The sequence below is a fragment of the Magnolia sinica genome, chromosome 16 (genome assembly GCF_029962835.1).
Source record: "Magnolia sinica isolate HGM2019 chromosome 16, MsV1, whole genome shotgun sequence".
NCBI lineage: Eukaryota > Viridiplantae > Streptophyta > Magnoliopsida > Magnoliales > Magnoliaceae > Magnolia > Magnolia sinica.
In genome coordinates, this window is record NC_080588.1 from 5,805,560 (window position 1) to 5,813,559 (window position 8,000).

Here is an 8,000-nt window from a genome sequence, read left to right on the forward strand (position 1 = left end):
GTGAGTGAAAGATACCTCATTTCAACACTGAGGTCTTGGTATCGATCCCTAGTGGGGGTGACTAACAGTGTAGTGTGAACTGACAGTGGGGTGTACTAACAAGCTAACAAAAAAAATAAAAGAAATCAGAACTACTCAATCAACTGGTGGGTCCCAGTGTGCGAAAAAAGGCAAACCGAATGATCGTGATAGATGGCCAGAACCCAGCCTCAATCTAGTCCGTTGACTGGCAATGTTTTTTCCTTGAGTTGAGCTGTTAGGATCGTCCACCGGCCCTGATTAGTCGATCATGGCATGTTCATGGTGGGGCACACAGGACAAGCGGTCCAAATGTTGTGGGACCGCCATGTGTCCACATCAGGTAACTCGTGTGTACAACAGGGATGGAGATTTTATCCATATAAATCTACCGTACACGTGTCGGAATATGATAGGAATAGTACTTGCACTCTCACACGTGGAAATCGACACGTGTATGAGTTCAGAACCACTTATCACTCTATTAGTGGGTCAACCCGACTTTTGGGACGGTATCATGTAGTAAAAGGGTAGCACAATAAACGACTCCAACACATGTGCCATGTTGGTAAGTGTGGTGCATTTTCCTTTGGCCTTAAGAGTTGTCAATGGGCCGGGCTCGGCCCGACAATATCTATTTCTGAATATAGGCCCAGTTGAACGGGTCAAAATATGGGTTGAAGCCAACCCCAGGTCTGGTGGGTTGACGGTTATATGTTGGCCCATTACAAAGATATCTAATTTAAATTATAGAGACACCGCACCTAAAATGATATTAAAGCTATTCTTAGGCTTTAGTTAAGTTTCGGTCAAAAATATTTTAACGGTTCAACACACAATACACACCATGCAATCGTATAGGTTGGATAGGGTACGATCAAGGATAAGTATATGAGGTAGCTAATGGGCTGAATCGGCAGATCGAAAGGCCCACCAACTCAATTCCTTTTAAGATCACCAAGGTTTTCAGAGCAATAGCAATTACACCCGCAACATTCTGATAAAGCTGCTCTCAGTCGCTCATAAAGCCCTATAAAGATTAAAGGAATGACTCAAGAAAGGCCCTTGATGCGATTCAGAAATGATCAACGGAATGAATTTATATGACTATGGCCCGTTTGAAATGATCCCAACTACTTGCTTAAAGGTACCCTTAAGTTGTAAATCAATTAAAACACATTTCCCCGAATCTAAGGGTACGAACAACTCACGAAAACCCTGGCAAAAGGATCCTTAGTGCCTCTTAGAAATAACCACCAGATTACCGTAGCTCCAAAAGACCTCTAGAACACTGGATGCATAAAGTTCTGCAACGACAATGGCACTTCTGAAAAAACGATTCTCAAGGGCTGGCTGCATAAAGTGTTTCAAAATGCAAAATCTTTGCAAAAAGCCTAGAACAAATTAAAAAGCAAACGAATAGACCAAAAAGGCCATCGAAGGGTTGTTATATGGCCTACTTGGTTTATTTAAAGGCCGCGACTATGAGCCATTAAGGAGGCATGAGGACAGGAAGGACAGAGAGGACCGTGTGAGAGCAGAGTCATTGTTGGAGAATCCATCGATTGTAGGGTACACCATGCTTAGCTGGATCTTCTAGCACATCAATGCTACTTAAAGCTCCATATGCAATAGCTTCATAGATTCCCTATTATCGTAAAAAAAACTCTTATTACATTGTCACCCTGCCAAACTAAAAGCACGAAAATATTCTGAAGTCAAAGAAGATATTCAAGCCAAAATAGTAGGATTAGAATTAATGATATCATATCATCCCTTCTGTAGAAAAGGGTGTCGTATCTCACATCTCATATCAACTTGCATTTCAGTCCACACATTTTAAACACATCAGTAGTACACATACTCACCATTTTATTTTATTTCTATGATCTTCACCTATTTATTTTCTTTTTCATTTTATTTTCCTACTCAGGGTCTTAAACCCTACAAAGTAAGACTCTAGGTGCCGTTTATTTTATTTTTCGCATACTCCAAGTCATTAACTCTGCGAAGTATGGCTAGATGTAATGATGTTGAAATTCTGGTGAATCCCTTGGAAAATCATAAAATTCCATAAAGTAGAGACTTCATATCTTGTTGGCAGAAAATGATGCCTTATCATTCATTTTTTATGATCGAGACCCTTATTCGGAATCTATGGTCGTAGACCAACTGAAGGATTCATGATCAATCCCAAGGGTTGACAACCCCAAATATAGGGTTGCAATGTAATAATAGCTCAGTAAGGCTGAGGCCAATCAACATGGGAATTGGTGATAATAAACTAAACATTTAATCTAAGAAAAAGGTTGTAGAACAATTATAAAAAGGACCAGGGATCCAGGAATCCCCAACCAATAGACTTTGAATTCAATTCATCTTCTCTAGTTAATAAATCAACTAAAATTGGATTCCAATATGTTCTAATCGGAAGATAACATAGTAATATTAATAATAATAATAAAAAACATCCAACATAAATTAAAATCATGATAAACTTGATATCTTATGAAGATATAGGTAATCACATTATATTAAATTGAAAGCATCTAATGTACTTGGAGGCGATAATAGATCAAATGACATTACAAATTGAATCATTTCTCAATCTATATATTCAATCACATTCAATCACAATTTAACAATAAAGCATTAACTTTCATTGAAGAAATGAATTTAAATATCAAATATCCATTAAAGGTTCATCCATTAGCCTTATTTAAGAGATTAGCTAAGCATGACTAACATCTTAAACAAAACATAAAGAAAACTAGAAAAGCAAACTAAAACCAAATGATTGAGAATGAATGATGATTCCGAAGAAGCTCTGCAACTCTTAGGTCTCTCTCCTCTATCCTAATTCGTACTTAGGAAGGTTTATAGCACCCCTTTAAATAAGAAAAAATTCACACCAACTTGGATCCGACTTCAATTTTCACACTTTTGTTATGTTTCGGTTGCACCGACTGTAGCTTTCGGTCGCACTGAACATCACTTCAGTCGCATCGAATTTGTCCCTAGGTTGCAGTCGAATTTCTTTAATTTTCTTTTCAAGTCTTTGTCTTCCTTAGGTCGCACCGATCTCTCCTTTGATGGCACCAAACCTGGCTTCAGTCAGACCTAAGTGTTGAGTCGAATTGTCTTTGAAAACCATAGTTTGTTATTGGACTGCTCTATGTACGTTTGATTTGACTGAGCCAACCTCAGGTGGGACCAAATAGTATGTTATTTCTATTATTTAATTGTGTGATTTTTCAGTCATTCCTTCATTTTTGTACTTGGTTTTCTTAGATCTTTGACATGTGAATTCTTTATTAATGACTTTCAAATATCTAAATCTTCTCTTAATTAATCTCTAAAGCTTTAATCCTCCTTCTTAAATACTTTAAATGTTAGTTAATCAATTAAGTATTTTAAATGCATGGAAACTAGTTCAATTGGGAGGATAAATATTTAATATTTAGATGTTATCACACACTCCAACTAGTATTTTAATAGTCTCGAGCAAAATATGTGAGAAATTCTAAACTTAAAATAATTTCGAAAATGAACCAATTCTTTAATCTCAAGTAGTCACAAACTAAACTAATCCAGAGAGAACCTATTTAAACATATTATTCACCTAAATTCCAGTACTTCCCGATTAAACTCAAGTAACAATTATATAATTGAATAATTCCTAACATTGAGTTTCATGAATGTATTATATAGTTCCAACTTAATAATACTACAGATCAAGTTTTTTCATTTTCATGTCTATAATGTTAATCAAATAAATGAACAAATAAACCAAAACTTAAACCAGAACTTGTCTTACAGTTCAACAATTCAATCTTCCAACTCTTGATTTTTCCATCGACGACTTTCACACTATTATTACCTTCTTTTTTTCAAAAAAAAAAATCTGTCATGAACTTCAATAGGTAGCTCTTTTTTATGACAATTATTTTTTTACTTAGGTAATAATAGTCTCTATTTTTCACTTTTCTCAATGAACATGATGGACAAAGTCCCTAAGCATAGTTCCTAGCATTCTTAATAATCATCACTTTAACAATTCAGTTTCCAACCAAGGTTTAATGTATAAGTTAAACATAACACATTCTAATCTGCACGTCCAACCTCACTACACTGCCTTACTTACTGAGCTCACCACAGTCAACTTAAAAGTAGATGGCTACTGTTATTGTAACATCCCGAATTTTCACGGCCAGAGTTTATATTCGTGCCTGAGAAAATCGGGTGTTAATAATGTATAAACTGGATGCTTTAAAAATCACATCATATTTTTTTTTGAACCACATCCAGATATATTTCTGATTGTAACATTCACAAAAATAAAATCAACTGTATTGATTATTTTATCAGAGTAAAAGAATAATCAAATGTCATCTCAATGGGAACTTATTGCATTTATCGAGTTTGCAGTGGAAGTATAAAACTAAATCATAAAATTATCTTCTCATTCTTTCAGCATAATCTTCCATAGGGAAATTGTCCTCTAGGTTTTTAATCTGTACGTCACCTGCATCATCTGTACGGTTGGAGAGGGTCAACGCCTTACTCATAGTGATGGTCATCCTTTAAAATTAATAATAATTCAAGAGATTAATAAAAGAAATGTAAGGGTTCTGATACATCCCGTACTCCACTAATATGAGGATATCAGAATGCGCAACAACCTACATAAGATGCATGCCTAGCAAAGTGTGTGCGGCTCATCATATGTAGTGATCTTCATAATGTGAAATACGATTTATAGAAAACCCAGCTCAACTCGCATCCCATAACTATGGATGTTCACCGGCATGTCCAATACTAACGTGGATTTACGTGAACATCTCAAGGCGACACAACAATGCGGTTGGGGAATTTACATAACATGTTGTGTTCATGGAGCAACTATTTGCGACATCCAATCCCGAAAAGTGATGTAACACGTATGACGATTTACATACATCAATTTTTGTATCACGCCAGCTAACCCACAAAATTACGTGCTGACCAAGAGGACCGCTAGCTATAACACATTACGTCTATGATGAATATTTGAGTCACTAGTTGTAATACATTCAACATATCACTTGCATTGATAGAAAATGTGATATGAATAATGGAGGTTCTGGAATATCAAGACACATGTCTAGGCCTTAAAGATAGATAGCAGAATGCTAATATTATAAAGAGAAGAGTGACAATGGTCAACTCAATATAGATAAAAGTGGTAATGGCCAACATAACAAAGAGGAGAGTGATAATAATCAACTCCACAAAAGAAAAGTAACAATGGCTAACTCAACAAATATAAGAGCGGCAATAGCCAACTCAATAATAAGGAGAGTGACAATGGCCAGCTCAATAAAGAGATGAGTGGCAATGACCAACTTAATAAATTTGATAAGGTAAAGGCAAAGCTTGTATCTATCGCCCACATAAATTTATAATTGATGGTAAAACATATAATTGTAGAGAGAATTCACAGTTACATGAAACATAGTATGTAAAATTTTCACACCCCAAGTATAGGGTTGTGATCAGTAATAATCTCGGTAAGACCGATGTTGAATCCATAGGGATTGAACCTTGTATGTAATCTGAAAGTAACTTAAATTAGAACTAGACAAAAATGTAATCTAAATCAGAAAATTTTAAAGGAATAATGGTGAAATATTAGACTAAAACTTGTAAAATTCAAAGGTGGGAAACTAGGGTGCCAAGGATCTACTTGTAGAGATTAGAGAGATCTATGCTTGATTTATGAACACAACTGGATTTAGAACTCCATCTTCATCTAGTTGGAAGATATATCATTAAAATCCAAATCTGAACTTCCTTTAATCTAGTTTTTAAGAGATGAGAGGAATGAGAATTAGAATTGATTCCATCACAAAACCATGCCCATGAGACAAAGCAAACAACATAATTTAACTAATCCATCTCCAATATGAGAGATGTATGAATATTAGGACGGATTCCATCATCCAACCATGCCCAGGAGACAATGGTGAACAACAGGGACTCCTAAATTCACAATCCCTATAATGCTAAGAACATGCTCAAAGCTATCGCAGATTCATTATAATTTAAATCACAGCAAACCATTAAAAATTAAAAGCATATCTTATAATCAAACTATAGAATCAAAGTTAGTTCACGTAAATATAAATCAAAGCTGTAGAAACTAGAAACACACCCATCATGCTTCAAGCTTCACCTCTTAGCCTTAGCTAAGAGGTTTAGCTAATCATGACCATGATTAAACTAAAATCTTCTTAAGAACATAACTAACTAGAAAATAAGAAAAAGGAAGAAAAGAAAGAACTCCTCTTAGATGACCAGCCCACGCTGATCCTGATCTCTCTCCCTTCTTGACCCGTTCTGGTTGGATGCCCCTTTACACACTCTCTTCTCTTTCTTTTATAGCCTACCTGGGTCGGTGGAGTGGAGAATCGACTCCACGTTTGATGCAATAGGTGGTGAAGAGCTTCCAGTTGCGTACGTAAGGCTTTCGCACCTTGCGCAGCGAAACCGCAAACAGTCTTACGCTTGGATTGATTTTCGGGAAAGTGAACGTCTTGACCTTGGAATCTAGCTTCGTGGATGGGGTTAGCCCCACCTTTTACATCTTCTGGACGGTCCGGATCATGGATTCGGACATCGCCATGGTCGCACAACAGCCCGTAAAAGCCGGGCGATTTCGGACGTGCGTTAATGCGTGATGCATGCGAAAGGTCAAGTTTGCATAAACAGTAGAGCCCACATTCCCTGATGTTTGTTTTCTTTTACAGGTCCTTAACTTAGGGGCTTCAATTTGGTAATTTCTTTCCAACTCTCCCTCTCTTTCTTTTTATATTTTTTTTCCTTTCTTAGGGTTAGGCTTTGAATTTGATTGAGGGCTGCGAGTATTTCATGCCCAAGTGGGCCCGTAACAACACTTGACGTCTCTTGACTGAAGGAGGATTGGTTGAGGGGTTGACTATCCATCGCAGGACTAGACACCACTCGAAATCCCCTGAGTTAATTGAAGTTATGGCTGAAGACCAACCTCCTCTACTTCCACCCAGGGTGGAGGATACCCAAGATGAGAATGAGGTGCATCAGGCACCCCCGCCTTGTACTTTACGAGATTATCTACAACCGGCGGGAGTGAGTACGCCCTCATGCATGATTTTCCCTGAAAATACAGGACAAACGGACATCAAGCCAGGAGTTATCCAACTCCTTCCCAAATTCCATGGACTTGAATCAGAAAGTCCATATTTACATTTAAAAGAGTTCGATGAGATTATAGCTACATTATATTTTCCTAATGTATCTGAGGATACAATCAGGCTGAAACTCTTTCCTTTTTCCTTAAAAGAGAAGGCTAAGGCGTGGTTACATTCACTGCGTCCTAGATCCATTGGCACATGGAACGACATGCAGAGGAAATTCATAAAAAAATTCTTCCCACATCATAAAACGATTACCCTCAGAAAAGCAATCATGAACTTTGCCCAAAAGAAAGATGAAACATTCTTCCAATGTTGGGAAAGGTTCAAAGATTTGGTCAGTTCATGCCCACAACACGGATTTGAAACGTGACGCATTACAAATTTCTTCTACGATGGACTGACATCTTCCATGCGCCAAATGGTCGAGACAATGTGTAATGGAGAGTTCATTAATAAAGATGTCGACGAGGTATGGGATTACCTCGACAGTCTGGCTGAAAAAACACAATCATGGGATTATTACCCAAAATCAAACACCACGTCCAGGCCGACTCAATTAAAGGAGAAAGGTGGATTATATCTCTTGAAAGAAGAGGATGATCTCAAGTGTAAAGTGACTACGCTCATAAGGAAAGTTGAGGCCATGGAAGGAAAGAAGGATAATGTTAATGAAATTGTTTGCGGCATCTGTGATTGCAACATTCATATAACTGAAAATTGTCCTACAATACCCGCCTTTCGAGGAGTGTTGAATGAACAAGCTAATGC

At 37.1% G+C, this 8,000-nt stretch overlaps 1 non-coding gene across 1 annotated transcript; it reads right to left on the minus strand.

The window, feature by feature from the left end:
• Positions 1-7,485: 7,485 nt before the first annotated feature.
• LOC131230161 (small nucleolar RNA R71) lies at positions 7,486-7,592 on the minus strand. The gene has a single exon (XR_009163884.1). It is a non-coding gene; the product is annotated as a small nucleolar RNA R71 (small nucleolar RNA).
• Between the last annotated feature and the right edge of the window lie 408 nt (positions 7,593-8,000).